Raw genomic sequence first — 16,294 nt, 5'->3', positions numbered from 1 at the left:
AATCAATAAATGTGATTCATCACATAAACTAAATTAAAAACATAAACAATATGTATTAGTCTGTTCTTGCACTGCTGTAAAGAGCTACCTGAGGCCGGTTGCGCTGTCTCATGCCTGTAATCCTAACACTCTGGGAGGCTGACGTGGGTGGATCACCTGAGGTTAGGAGTTAGAGACCAGCCTGGCCAACATGGTGAAACCCCGTATTTACTAAAAATGCAAAAATTAGCCAGGAATGGTGGTGCATGTCTGTAATCCCAGCTACTCAAGAGGCTGAGGCAGGAGAATCACTGAAACTCGGGAGGCAGAGGTTGAAGTGAGTCAAGATTGCACCACTGTACCCCAGCCAGGGTAACCGAGCAAGGCTCTGTCAAAGAAAAAAAAAAAAGAACTAGTTGAGACTGGGTAATTTATGAGGAAAAGAGGTTTAATTTGTTCATGATTTTATGGTTTCATAGGGTGTACAGCAAGCATGGCTGGCGAGGCCTCAGGAAACTTTCAATTATGGTGGAAGGTGAAGGGGAAGTAGCCACATATTACATGGCTGGAAGAGGAGAAAGAGAGGCGGAGGGGGTGGGGGGAAGTGCTGTACATTTAAACAACCAGATCTCATGAGAACTCTATCATGAGAACAGCACTAAACAAGGAAATCTGCCCTCATGATCTAATCACCTCCCATCCGACCCCACCTTCAACATTGAGGATTACAATTCGACATCAGATTTGGGCAGGAACAAAAATTCAAACTATATCACCCTATGATCATCCCAATTAACACAGAAAAAGCTTTTCATTAAATCCAACATCCCTTCATGATAAAAACCCTGAAGAAACTAGGCATTGGAGGAACATCCCTCAAAATAATAAGAGCCATTTATGACAAACCCACAGCCAATATCATACTGAATGGGCAAAAACTGAAAGCATTCTCTTTGAGAACTGGAACAACACAGGGATGCCCATTCTCACCACTCTTACTCAACATATTACAGGAAGTACTATGACTCACCAGAAGGAGGCAGACTGGAGAAAGAAATGAAAGGATCCAAATAAAGAAAGAAGTCAAACAATCTCTCTTCACTGATGATATGGTTCTGTATCTAGAAAACCCTAAAGAATCCTGCAAAAGCCTCTTGGAAATGATATATGACATCAGTGAAGTTTCAAAATGCAAAATCAATGTACAAAAATCAGTAACATTTCTATACAGCAATAATGCTTAAGCTGAGAGCCAAATCAAGACTGCAATTTTATTTCCAATACCCACAAAATATAAAATATCTAGGAATACGTCTAAGGAGGTGAAAGATCTCCACAAGGAGAACTACAAAACCCTGCTGGAAGAAATCATAGATGACACAGACAAATGGAAAAATATTCCATGATCATGGATCAGAAGAGTCAGTATTGTTAAAATCACCATCTGCCCAAAACAATCAACACATTCAACACTATTCCTATTAAACTACCAATGTCATTTTTCACAGAATTAGAAAAAACTAAAATTCATATGGAAACAAAAAGAGTCTGAATGATCATAGCAATTCTAAGCAAAAAGAACAAAACCAGAGGTATCACATTAACTGCCTTCAAGCTATAGCATAAAACTCGAGTAACTAAAATAGCATGGTACTGGTACAAAACACACATAGACCAAAGGAACAGAATAGAGAACACAGAAATAAAGCTGCACACCTACAGCCATCCGATCTTCGACAAAGTCAACAAAAATAAGCAAAAGGACTCCCTATTTGACGAATGGTGATTGGATAATTAGTTGGCTCTATGCAGTAGAATGAAACTGAACCCCTACATTTCGCCGTATACAAAAATTAACTCAAGATGGATTAAAGATTTAAATGTAATGCCTCGAACTATAAGAATCCTTGAAAAAACACTAGAAAAAAAAACATTCTGGACATCAGCCTAGGGAAAGAATTTATGACTAAATTCCCAGAGGCAGTTACAACAAAAACAAACATTGACGAGTAGGACATAATTAAACTAAAGAGCTTCTGCACCTCAAAAGAAACTATCAGTAGAGTAAACAGACCACCTACAGAATGGGAGAAAATATTCACAAACGATACGTCCAACAAATATTTAATTTCCAGATCTATGAGTCACTTAAACCATCAAGCAAGCAAAAGCATTAAAAATGGGCAAAGATATGAACAGATACTTCTCAAAAGAAGCCATACAAATGTCTAACAAACATATGAAAAAATGTCCAACATCACTAATCATTGAATTAATGCAAATCGAAATTAAAACAAAATATCACCTCATACAAGTTAGAATGGCTACACACAACAGGTACTGGAGAGGCTGTGGAGAAAACGGAATGCTTATACACTGTTGGTGGGAATGTAAATTATTTCTGCTACTGTGGAAAGCAGTTTGGAGATTTCTCAAGGAACTTAAAAGAACTACCATTCAACCCAACAATCCCATTACTGGGAATACATCCAAAAGAAAGTACATTGTTATACCAAAAAGACACACGCACTCATATGTTTGTCACAGGACTCTTCATAGCAGCGAAGACATGGAATCAACCTACATGCTCATCAACAGTAGATTGGATAAAGAAAATGTGGTACATATACAACATGAAATACTATGCTTTTATAAAAAGAACAAAGTCATTTCCTTTACAACAGCATGGATGCAGCTGGATACCATTATCCTAAGCAAATTAATGCAGAAACAGAAAACCAATTACTTCATGGTCTCACTTATAAGTGGGAGCTAAACATTGTGTACTCTTCTATGTAAAGATGATAACAATAGACACTGAGGACCATTAGATCAGGAAGGAAGAACGGTAAGGGTTGAAAAATGATGCTTGGTACCTGAGTGATGAGATCCTTCATATCCCAGACCTCAGTTACATGCAATATACCAAGGTAACAAGCCTGCACATGTACCCCCTGTATCTAAAAGTTGAGGTTATAAAAACAAAATGAATGTTTCCAATCACCTACTCAGGTTTTTGTACCATCTGTAAAACTCTTGGTTGCACGTAAAGGCAATTTTGCCTACTTTCTAAATGATTATTTTAAATTTTAATTTATTTTCAACTAATAGTATAACAACTGTTCCAGTTTGCCTGGGAGTGAGGGGATTTCCCAAGACAAGGGACTTTCGGTGCCCAAACTAGAAAATTCTGGGCACACTGAGATTGTGGCCACCCTAGGTAATAATGCCTGCTGTCGCAGAGATGGCTGGTGTCCCCCACACATTGTACCATATTCTTTTCCCAGACTCCCTTGTATCTAAGTGTGACCATGTGGCTGGTTCTTGTCAATGGCTATAATGTGAGCAGTGATGCAGAAGCAAGTTCTTTTCTTCCTTCGTGATCTGGACTTCAACACCCAAGGCAGTCTTGGAAATAGCATGTATTGAAGATGTCAAAGCCTCTGTGGACCCATGTTTGTGAGTAACTGCCTGTGGCCAAGGATCTCATCATCTGCCCTACCACCACCATCATGGGGCTTCGCAAAAACAAGAAACAAGCTTTTATTGGGTTAAACCACTGATATGTCAACAGATGTTTCAACAGTTGGTGCTCTCATAATTAATATATATCCATCCTTTTAATCCATATTTTTACTATTTTGATTTTATATTATTAAAAGACAAGGGAGTTTCAACATAAAAAAAATGAAATGTTTATATTAGTTAATACATTCAAAAGATACTATGGAAGAACTTCACCTCCATCTGACAGATGAGAAAAATATGTCTGTTCACCCCATTTCTCCTGCCTATTTTAGTCTGGGTCATCACCATTTTCGTCCTGGTTTATTTTCACAGCTGAAGTCTTCTCTATCTTGGTACAGCCACCTTACTGCTTCTGGAAGTATTCTTCTGAACACTACCATTTATCTGCTTAGAGTATTTCATTCTATATCCTATCACCCACAGGATAAAGAATAAACTCGTTAATTTCTGTTGAAAGCAATGCACAAGTCATCTGTATTTTTCACTACCACCAATAAAACATATTGGCTGGCTCTTTGCACTCCCCTAAACTGGCCATTTTTCCTCCCTGCAGATTACATGTCCTCATACAAGCTGGTGCTTTGGTCTGAGATGTGATCTACATCTTCATGTCACCTGACTAACATTTTGCGTATTGACTGACTCACCAGCAACACCCTAGGCATGCTTCTCTCATGGGATATACCACATTACATTGACCTTGTTTACCTACAGGGGCAGAACCTATATCATATTCATCTTGGTTACTCAGTTCTGGGCATATATATTTGATTGAACTGAACTTATTATAGTTCATGCTATTTCTCCTTTTGGAATCTTCTTAAGTCTCTCTTCCAGCCATTCCTCTCCCAGTCCTGCTGTATTCTGTGACTGGTGAGCTACTTTTTATCTTTCAAGAACCTGCTTTTACGACACCTCTTTTGTGAAACCTCACTTACCTCTCTTCTCCCAGTTTGCTTCATTGCAAGCAATTGGAGGGAAACAGCCAGGCTATTCAAAATTGTGCCCCATGATCCAAGCCCAGTCTCTCAATGTGTGCTTGTGTGATAAATGTTATTAATTTTTATTATTTCTAGGGCCCTCTAAATTTTATAAAATTCATTTATGTCAAGTATCGCTTTTGATAAAACAAGACCATTATAAAAGTATGGCAGGTAGGCCAGGCGCGGTAACTCACACCTATAATCCTAGCACTTTGAGAGGCCAAGGAGGGTAGATCACCTGAGGTCAGGAGTTTGAGAGCAGCCTGGCCAACATGGTGAAACCTCATCTCTGCTAAAAATACAAAAATTAACCGAGTATGGTGGCAGGCGCCTGTAATCCCAGCTACTCGGGAGGCTGAGGCAGGAGAATTGCTTGGACCTGGGAGGTGGAGGTTGCAGTGAATGGAGATCCTGCCACCGCACTCCAGCCTAGGCGACACAGAGCAAGACTCCATCTAAGAAAAAAAAAATTAGCCGGCTGTTGTGGTGAGTGCCTGTAATCCCAGCTACTTGGGAGGCTGAGGCAGGAGAATTGCTTGAACCTGGGAGGCGAAGGTTACAATGAGCTGAGATTGCGCCACTGCACTCCAGCCTGGGCGACAGAGCAAGATTCTGTCTCACAAAAAAAAAAAAAAAGTAGGGCAGGTAATATTAACCTTTTTTCAATGCATAAAGGGATTGAGATTTATAAAAAATAGAGCTAGTCACAATCAAAGTTTAAAAGAAGGGAAAGGGAAAGTGAGATTCAAACCATTATTTTTGACTTAAACGATATTATTATTATTACTTTTTTACTGTTTACGTAGTGAGACAATTGCCAGAGTTCCCTGGTAATGGACTTTAGAAATCCTACCTACCTATGTGAGATCACCTCAAGCCTTCAGTATTATGTTTCCTACCTCCCCAAGCCTATGCCAATCTGCAACTTCTCTGTCAGTTGGCAGGGACAGGTGTTTGATGTGTATGAAAAGAAAGAGCTGGCATTTGTTAAGTTCCTGGGTACTAGAGATTTTCTGCTTGTTATGTAATTCCTACAAAACTCCTTGCTCTACTTATCACCTTTCATTAATTCATGTTGCATGTTTTGTAAGTTCTTCAGTAGAGAGTGCACGTCTTCAGTCATTATTTGCATTGAACTGTAAATAAGAGAAAAACTGGACTCAAATTTTTATTTCCGACTCTGGTTTCATAATTGGTATTTTTATCAACCACACTATCTAATATAGGAGAGTTTTATGGCCTCTTGGACGTGAGTTATCACATTCTTGATAATACACATTGGAAAAATTTCTTTTATTCTCTTCACCTTTTAGAAATTCCATTCTTCTCCTAGGGAACTAATAAGTAACCAAGCAAATACAGAAATGAAAGAACATCTGGCCCAATTTGCTCTCCATAAAAGCAGAAAAGCATTACTTCTCTATCACAAAGTGCAATTATTTTTTATTCCTGTGCACACTGCTATGTCAAAAGTAACTTTTCGCAGGAAGAGTACTTTTGGCACAAACACTGTATTCTCAGGTAAAAACCAAGCTCTACCGGGGCAAAATGGTAAGGGGGGAAAAGCATTCTCCTGGAAATACATAATCAATACGTTGTGCTTGAGTGTACCTTCTGTCATGGGCAGTGGTTTGTTTTGGGAAGTTGAGTTATTAGGGAAAAGTAGACTTTCACTAACAACAAGGAAAAAGGCAGAAAATTTGAAATAAAAAAGCAAGGGCATTTCAAAGCTATTCAACATGTGGTAACTAATGGAAGTCAGTAGACAGGATGCAATAGAAGTTATGTGTGCTGTGATCAAAATTACCCCATAAGTGAATATCTTCTGGATCTGGAAGGTCACTTTCACCATCCACATGATGACAAAAGGCCCAACTTCAAACAAAGATTAAGTAGAGGACCACTTGCTTGGAAAATCTTGAGAGATGAGAGGAATTTTAGAGTGATGGAATCATTGAATTAAAAGACTGAAAAAAGCCCTAGAGAGTATCCCCTAGAATTTTTCTTTTCAAACCAATAATCATCATAAGCCTTTAGTTAGTCATGAAATCCATTCAACAACAGCATTAAAACATAGAACAGAGCCAGGTAAAATGTCTTTTCTAAAGTTATAATTTGGGTTAATAATCGAATCAGGGATTCTTGGTCCTGGGTCATTTTAAAATGCTATCTTCTCCACCCTTCAAAAAATTACTGGTATAACTGTCATTGCGTTATTGACTTAAACAATTTTTCCATGATTTGATCATTTCCAGATCCCCCTGGGTCTACTCACCATTGCTGTTCTCCTTTACCTTGGAATAACTGGCTCAGAACTTGATATCTGTCCTCAGACCATTTGTCATCATTCTGTTCATAGTATCCTTCATCTTGCCCCCGTCATGTAGTCCTAAACTTCTAACTCCACAACCTAGACATGCTCATCGTTAACTCATCATTTTTCTATTCATTTTACTCAGTTATGATTGTACCACACTGATCATTTTGCATTCCGCTTTTTTCTACGAGTATTTTGAATGATGGTGTGTTTAATGACAATGAAATGCCTGTGGAAAGAAGACTCAAAAATAGCGTGGCTTTTCAGAACACCAATTTGATAAAAGCAATTGAGTTGTAGGAATCACTATTTTTTTTTTTTTTTTTTGTAAGAGCAAAGGAGATAGTTGTTCATATCGGTGTTGAAACCCAATGGCTGTTATATATCAGAGTAACTTACAGAGAAAGCCAACAATCGTCTTTTCTTAATTGTTGCTGCTCAACATGATGGCTTGGTTCAGTCTGGAATCCCTCTCCACTTCCTCTCAGGGATAAGCAGCTGACAGCTGTAAGGGGGCAGAATGGATTCCCATCAGATAGCAAGGTGGTATAGTTACTTGTGCTGGTGGGGGAATGCAATCTCTGCTTTGTATTTGGTTCTTGTTTCTGGGACTGGTAACTTCTTCCTGTTTTGATAAATATATAAATAACTCTAAGTATCAGGAGAGACAGTAACTTAGGCTTCTTAAAGAACAGAGGGTTTTTCACAAGAATTAAACATTTTTTTTAAAAAAAGAACAAGGGATTTTTACTCAGAGATGAAAGAAATGTTTGTTTCTCAACTGAAATGTCACATGGTAATTTTAATAAAGGGCATCAGATTAGAAGTAAGGGGATTTGAGTTTAACTCCTGGCTCTATCTCCTGTGGATTTGGGACCCATCACTTTCTATGTTTAAACCTCAGCTTTCATATCTGCAAAATGAACATTTGACAAGACCATTGGTTCTGAACCCTGAATAAACATCAGAATCACCTATATAATTTAAAGGAATAAACTGATTCATGTGTTCCACTTAGAGATATTCTGATTTAATTAGATTAGAATGGGGTCCAGCATTTGGTATCAAAACCAAGTTGCTCAAGTTATTGCTATGTGCAGTAAGGGCTAGATGACTTCTAAAGGCCTTTCAAGCTCTAATATACTATGATAATTACAGTGAAAGCACTATTAGGTATTAGGCAGAGAACTTTTTAGTTGTGGCAGAAATACAATGCAAACTAGAATAAGGGGGAAAAATGATATTTAGCAGCTTCTAACTTCAGGACTCCCTTTTCTCCCCGGTTTGAACTTTGTTTTCTTCTGTGGTTTGATCATATTTTCTCCTTGATGTAGTTTGGATTCTGCATGTGCTAAGGAAAGTTGACAGCCCTGGATTCACCTCCTTCAGATTCCCCGGTGGAAAAAGGAGCTGGTTCCTGCTAATGTCTGCATATCAACTCTAGAGAAATGCTTTGATTGGCCTTGCTTGGATAGTTCCCTCTGTTTGTGAATTGGGTTGTATGACTGACAGTCCCATTATACAGCAGTGGTGGAAGTGTACCATTCAGATCTCTCTTTCAGAGAACTTGCTGTAGGGAGCATAGCTGATTGACAGACTTTAGCTGCCACACTAGGGACCCACTGTGTCTTTCACACCAGGCCATGTTTTCATTGGGCTGCTCCCAGCCAATGACTAAGCATGGTGGGGATACTCAAACCCAGTCATTCCAGCCCGATGTGGGATTCCTTAGCAAATTCTCATGAGTCCAAGGACTTTCCCACTGGCCTAGCTGAGACACTCTCATAACTTCACTGTAGTCTAAGGTCCTTCCTATCCAATCCCTCCTCCCCTTTCTGCTTTTATAGATGTCAAACTCATGTTGTAGTCTGAATGAAGGTTCTCCCTGCCTTATTCCTGCTCTCTCTCTTAACCTTCAGAGGTATTTTCTCCAATAAATACCTTGTTTTCCATTGCTGGCTTGATGTTTGCTTCATAGAGGACCTGAGCTGATGCTGACTAAAACCATATGGCATGGGGATGAGACAGTTTATCTAAAGAAGGGATGTTAGATGTTTAAAAGAAAATACATGTCCACTATAGGCTGCATCTGTGAGTCTCTGTCCAGTATGGATCATTCTGTAGAGAGGATACAGAGCAAGTACCAAGGTATCGAGCAACTAGGCAGGTTTCAAGCCTTCAGATGATTTCTTGGAGATGACTGACACACTTAAGAGTCTGTGAGGCCACTAAGGGTCAAGACAAGACATCAGGTCTTGGTTTGTTGAAGAGTTTATGAAGCAGAATTAATCTAGCTTCACGGCCAGAGTTACTACATGTGTCGCTCTGAGCTCTCTACAGCCATCAGCCATAGAGCCACTTGTTTTATTAATATTGTGCTGTCCATTTGATGTTTTCACAGAACATTTTACTTATTTTTTAACTAAAAAATATAGCCTTCTACTCACTATTTGGAATTGATAAAAGCTACTATATATAATCTTAAAAATAAATATATATTATATGATAATGAAATATATATAATATATATGTATATACATACATAAGTTGTATTTTTTGATTGCTGTTTAAAGATTCTAATTTTTAAAGGAAACTATCAGAATCAAGAAATGAGAGGCTTTTAGGGGAGAATTCTTCTTAATTCTACTTAAGACTTAGCCTCAAAATAGCAACCCTATGATCCCATTGATTGTTTTGGAGGTGATCCATTTGGCATTCATTCATTCTTTTTTTTTCTTTTGGTAAAGTTATTTAAAAGCCTATTGTTAATGTACTAGAATTCATGAGAGGAGTTACTTTTCAGTTTGATTGTCATTTATAAGCTCTTCAGTGCAAGCTACTTATCAGCTCAGACTTCCAGCTGGCAAATTGCTGAGAGGAGGATGAAAAGGGGGTAGTACCAAGTCAGTGAATTTGTGGGTGAGGAACAGAGATGTCTGTGGCACATGGTGATATCTCCACAGGCTAGTCTGGGAGGTCACTAGAGTCAGGCTTGTGGCCCATCAGGGGCCACTGGGCATCTCTGGAAAGTCACTATGAGTTGAGGAAATGGGAATATTGAAGAAAAAATGAGGAAGAATGAAGGCAGAAGTTTTTTTATTTTGTGATTTTTCCAAGGGCCTGGCTTGGACTTTGTCTGCCTGTGTAGGAAAATGTGCAAGAGGTACAATGACATTCTGAGAGAACAGGTGGTCACAACCCCCCACTGCTTCTCTCGAGCCAGAAGGAGGCTAACATCCAGCCCCTGGTGAGGCCCACTCAATTCACTAGGCAGAGCACGATGATCTGAGGATCCGTGCCAACCCTCCTGCCTGGCCAAGCTGTGAGACCAACTGTTCCTTATTTTCTAAGCATTGAGCTGCTTCTGGACTTTGCTTCTTTGTTTAGGAAATGGATCCAAATCCCTCTCCTCTGGACTTGCTTGATCCCCGAGCCTGAAGTCAAGCCAGTATTGGCTACCATCTATTCTTTCAGCCACACATTGAACAACCATAATAAACACACCACACATTTATGGGTTCACACCTTGTTTTCAAGGGGCTTCTACATACTCCACCTGATTTGATACTAGAAAAAAAGCTCTACATTGGACTGGGCAAGTGTCATCACATATTTGACAGGTATTAGGCCTGAAGAAACTGATATAAAGCTAGTGTCAAATCCAGGAGCCCAGCTTCAGCCTCTTCATCTATGGTCCTTCTGTGATGCATTCAAAGGTGCATTAATGCTTGGGGAGAAAAATGCACGTTTCCATCTCCTATTGGGCAAAGCCTAAACTCCTGTATGACTTTTATCTTCAGTCTTCATTCTCAAGTAGCCAAATGAAGGAAAGGGTGCCTCAATAAGGTGGGGCCCAAGACCCCCAGCTTGTTAGGACAAATACAGGAACTTGTAGTGGGAGCAGATGGTCATATTTGTGATTTAATAGGAGGAACACAAGAAATAGGAATAAGAAAACCTGAAGGTTAATCCTGACTTGTTAATTAGCTCTTCAATATTTATTAACCTCACTTAACCTCTCTGAGCTTTGCTCTCCTCTTCCTTTAAGCAGGAAAAATGCTACTGTGCCATGTGTGCCCCATCAAAACAATTAAATGAAAAAATTTAATTGCTAAATTAAAAACAATTTAACAATTGTTAAAACAATTAACTGAAACTATAAAATAAAACTGCCTTTAAAATGATAAAGCACAATTCTAATAGAAAGATTTTTTCAGCATTTTTAATTATTTGCACATAAAGGGGCTAAATAAATATATGATAAAAGATGAATTATTTGGTTTTTTGAATACTATACATCTTCATGACTTCTTACAATCTTTTACCCCCTCCAATCCTTTCTTCTTTCCAGTTTCTCACTGATTGATGGTAGATTGTCTTCTTTACCTTTAACTGAGTGCCAGATGGACAGACACAATCTTCACCCTAGAGGTATGTGTATGTCACCAAACCCTATTCATAGACTCTAATATTAACAATCACAGCCCCCTACCAAGCTCTAAAACATTGAGAGAGTATTTCTGAACCAAGTCCCCTGCTGCCTTCATTCTTCCCTCCACCTAGCAGTTTCTAAGAAGTTGTCACCAAGTTTGGTGAATCATTAAACTCTTGGACATCCCGGGTGAGGAGAATTATTGATTCAAAGGACCTTAGAGCTCAAAAGGCCCTGAGAGACCATCAGAACCACCCTCTTTATTTTACAGATACAGCTGCTGAGGATCACGGGGATGAAAAGCGTGAATCGGGCTCACACAGCTAGTAAGTAAAAGAATCGCTGAAATCTAAGGTGCTGGATTTATCAGTGCAGTGTCTTTCCAGTTGATATTTCTGAAAGAAGGCTGTGGAGAAAGAACGCTGAAGAGTCCCCAGGATTGTCTGTACTTGTGGCTTTCCATAGATGGAAGAGTGAATTTCAAAAGGTCTATCTCTGGTATCCTGCCTTCCCAGTTATGAAGATATGTCTTTGAAAACTTCCTCATCTTAGCAGTGCCCTCTAGTGCTATATCCCATCGAAGCTAACTATTCCAGGTCTTATTATTTTTCTGATTTAAACTTTAGGGATTCAGGATTTAGTGCTCACCTTTTTTGTTGTTCGCACACTTTTTATGTGCAGTTTCATTAAAAGGTGAATTCAGTTGATGACTTACCTAGCAAGCTTATTGAGGAAAATCCTAGACTGTTGATCCCGACTATGTCGAGTCATGTGGAAACAATGAGGGTTTCTTAGGTTTGATCAACATGGGACAGGCTGGGAGAAAGCTCAGTGGTCATATTTCTAGTTTCTAAGAATTTGAGTTTTTGAGTGTGCACGTTAGCCCAGGGATCATCCTAAATTGTTTTTTGGGGAGATTGGACCTCTAATATCAATTGCACTTGCAAAATGTTTCTAAAAGTACAGGTGCCAAACAGACATTCATTCAGAAGTGGCCAGGTATTGTTAAGGGGTCAAGGGCAGTCCTTTTCTCATTTTCAGGGTGACTTAGTCAAGGTTTTCTATTACTTATTAGGTAACTTTGGTTTCTTTTTTTGCAACATAATTCCTAGCTCATGGCAGTACATAAATTGCACCAAGAAGAATCTTCAGACAGAATAAGTGGTTGCTTTGGAAATAGGGTAAATTTAGGGTTCAAAAGGAGATTCCAAGTCATAATCAAATATTGCCTTAGTCATGGAAAAGTGTAATTTTACTGTAATTCCATGTTGATGGAGTATAATATAAATGACAATATGATTTTATATTTGTACTCTCTCTTAAGCATCCTGTTTTATTAATTTATATGAAAGCTATTCTTGAGTTCCCATTATGTCCCTGACATTGTTGATAAGGATTTTATAGATCCAATGAGGGCTACTTAGCTAAATAGGAAGGTACAAAAGCTTGAACTCATAGATTCAATGATCTTTCTGATCAATCATGTGCCAGGTCTTCTAACTTCTGCTATAGGCTTTGTTCATCCAGAGTTGTACTACTCATAGCATAAAACAATCAAATAGATGCAAAAGGACCAACTTGGGTTTGAATATTTTGGAGTAAGCATGTGGATAATTGCTGATTTCTTCACTTTTTAAGCACTTGTGTCCATGCTAAGTATTGTAAAATCATATTTCAGGCTACTTTGTCTTTTTCCTGAACTGGCGGCTCAGCATTGGGAATGTATTGACCAGAGCTATTCCAGACCCTCCTTAGCTCAGATGTAGTTTATTGATTGACTCCTTTATTTGAGTGTACCCAGTCCCATGCTAGGCTCTGGAGATGGGTCAGAGGGCTGGTGTGAGAAAGCAGTGCACAAACCTCAGTTTTCTTATCTCTAAAACTCTAAAATCTCATTTCTAAATAATAAAGTTTATTTCACAGAGTTCTTCTGTGGATCAATCAATATAAGGCTAGCAGATGCACCTAATAAATGACAACACATGAGAGAAATAAAAGGCAGTATTATGGGTAATTATGGGTATATTACAGGATAATATAAAAGACAGTGCATGTAGCATCCTATAATACATGCACAATGATCTCTAAGCTTCTGTTGTGCAGGAAGTGGGTGTTATTCATTGTTGTATTCTTGGCCTCTTGAACAGGATCTGACACGTGAAATTTAAAAAAAAATTAGTTAAGTGATAAAACCGGGAAGTACATAGATTTTAAAGGAAAAATACAGAATATAAGTTTTATGAAACTGCACAGAAATGAGGAGATTCAGTTACATGGAGAGATGATGCAATACCTTTTGTGTAGTATTAATTTAAGAAAGAACTTTCTGAAACTAGAACTGATAACCATGGAATGAATTACTACAAGATTGTCACAAATAGAAGTAAGTTTTCTACTCTAAGGTATTCAAAAGAGAACTGGTGAATCTTCCTATCAGAAATGTTCTCTACTACATGTAATAAACCTATGTGTGTTCTGCCAGATCTCAGAAAAATAAAAATAAACATGTGGGAACTTGAAATAGTTTGTGGAAAAATGAAATTAAAAGATAAACTTTATTTCTCAAAATAAGTTCCATCAAGGTGAAGATGCGTTTGTAAGCAATAATACTAGTCATTTAGTTCATCCCTAAAGTGAGAGTCCTAGGAATTTAACCAGGCCAATGCAGTCTTTTTCACATTATTAACTGAAGATAAATGGGTGCCTTCTATAGATTTTTTTAAGTTAGGAAACAAATAGAAGTCAGAAGGAGCCAAATCAGGGCAGTAAGGTGGATACCTAACAATTTCTCATCAAAACTCTCCTCAAATTGCCCTTGTTTGATGAGAAGAATGAGCAGGAGCATTGTCCTGGTGGAGAAGGACTCTCTGGGAAATCTTTCCTGGGTTTTTTTCTATTAAAGTTGTGGCTAACTTTTTCAAAACACTCTCATAATAAGTGGATGTTATTGTTTGGCTCTCCAGAAAGTCAACAAGCAAAATGCCTTGAATATTCCAAAAAAAAAAATTGTTGCTATGATCTTTGCCCTTGATCAATCCACTTTTATTATGAGTAGACCTCTTCTATCTTTTGGTAGCCATTGCTTTGATTGTCCTTTGTCTTCAGGATTGTATTGGTAATGACATGTTTCATCTTCTGTTATAACTCTTCAAAGAAATGCTTTAGGATCTTGATCCCAATTATTTAAAATTTCTGTAGAAAGTTCTGCTGTTGTCTGCAGCTGATCTGGGTGCAATGATTTTGGCACTCATTGACTGGAAGATTTCTCACCTTTAATTTTTCAGTTACAATGGTATAAGCAGAATCAATTGAGGAGTCTATGGTGTTGGCTATTGTTTCTGCTGTTAAATGTCAGTCAGTTGGGGCAGGGACAAGATTAATCTTTTCCTTGAAAATTGATGTAGGTGGTCTGCTGCTGCAGGTTTCATTTTCAACATTGTCTTCAGCATAGCTTGTAAGTGGCAGAGCCAGGATTTGAAGATACGCCATGAAAGCCGGCATCTGTGTACTCTTAACCATTATACTATGTGATAGAGAAGCAAACTCTGATGCTAATCTGTCCCTTTCCTGAGACATATGTTACTGATGTGAGCAAACCAGAGAGTGTGTGTGCCATCCAAAGAAGGCACCAGACCCTCAATTCCAGGCACTTCTTGCCATGTTGGAATGCATGTCTACTGTTACCAGATCTTCTGAATTTTATATAGCATCACTCAGTTTTAAATATGTCAATTAAGTAGATATGTTCTTTAACATATGTATGTATATGTGTATGTACACAAATATACATGTATACGTATATCAAAGCAAAGCTCACACCAAACAAACATGTAGGCTATGTTTGGTTTACATACTCTACATTTGGGAATTCTAACTTTCTGAAACCTAGGAACAATCTACATTTTCTAACACACACACACACACACACACACACACACACACACACACACACACACACACACAGATTAGATGACTTGTTCAAGGTGATAACAATTGGTTAACTCTGGGCAAAAGAAAGGCATAGCTTTTAATCTTACTACCATATCTATTCTATACAGTGTTTATGTAAAGACCAGGTGAAAAAAGCAGCAGCTAAAGAGGGAGTTGCCAGCCCTTCACATAGAATGCATCTCAACAAACCTGTGGTAGATTAAACTGGTAACAGATTCTTTGCTATTCTTGTCATTGAAAGCGGAGTCTAATTCTGCTTTCTTGGTGATTTGCTTGACCAACAGAATGTAGCAGAATAAAATTCTAGCATTTCTGAGATTAGTCGTATGAAGTCTTATAGCATCTTGCCCGACCAAGTGTCAGCTCTCCACCTGACAGCCACAGCTGAGCTCCTAGCCGTCAGAAAGACTCAACAGTCAGGCATCCCAGCCCAGGCTTCAGGGAAGTAATTGAAGATACCATATTAGATGTGCATCCTCCTGCTTCAGCTGTCCCAGCCCCTTCAACCACCCAGTTGAACCTTTTCTAAATTCCTGACCCAAACAAGTGTGAGTAAAATCAAAATTAAATTTTAAACCACTACAGTTTGGGGTAGTTTGTTATATAGTAATAGATAACTAGACCAATTTCTTTAAGCAATTTACCCAGGAAAATGCTCCAAAGCCATCCCCTTTACCTTCGTGTTCTCCCTAAGGAATTTCATTTACTGCTGGGACCTCACATAAGTGTGGGTGTGCAGAGAAGTCATTTTTATAAAAGATGACTTGGGAGGTTCCATTTTCATATTGAATGCATTTGTCATTTGGACACAGCTAGCAGGTAGAAACCTTCAGACAAAGGAGGTGAGTGACATATGAGTGTATGTCCTTGCCCATAGGATTTATCACTCCCTCTCTGTGGACCTTTGGAAGACAAGTAGAGTTGGAAGGATGAAAGGAGTCTCTGTAATGACTCTGGGCCCTCTTAGGATTCCACCTGGGTTCACGGTGTTGATTGGAAGTGATGTTTATGGAAAAAGAGAGCAAAGTGTGGGCCCTGGGTTGCTGTGTCTGATGGCTGAGACTTGTGTATGCTCCAGGTAGTGACATTTCTGGCCTTAGAGAC

The 16,294-nt window shown here is 38.6% G+C and overlaps 1 protein-coding gene across 7 annotated transcripts in view; it reads left to right on the top strand.

Moving 5' to 3' along the window:
- Window positions 1-16,294, top strand: part of PIK3C3 (phosphatidylinositol 3-kinase catalytic subunit type 3) — a 578,331-nt gene that overhangs the window by 198,127 nt on the left and 363,910 nt on the right. For all 7 annotated transcript variants that reach the window (XR_007721190.1, XR_007721193.1, XR_007721195.1 and 4 more), the window contains 2 exons: window positions 11,159-11,238; window positions 11,511-11,565. The gene's annotated coding sequence lies outside the window, so the exon portion shown is untranslated. The remainder of the gene's footprint in view (window positions 1-11,158; window positions 11,239-11,510; window positions 11,566-16,294) is intronic.

This window comes from Macaca thibetana, chromosome 18 (genome assembly GCF_024542745.1).
Source record: "Macaca thibetana thibetana isolate TM-01 chromosome 18, ASM2454274v1, whole genome shotgun sequence".
Classification (NCBI taxonomy): Eukaryota; Metazoa; Chordata; class Mammalia; order Primates; family Cercopithecidae; genus Macaca; species Macaca thibetana.
Note: the sequence above shows the minus strand (reverse complement) of the source record. Positions and strands in the feature narration are given on the sequence as shown.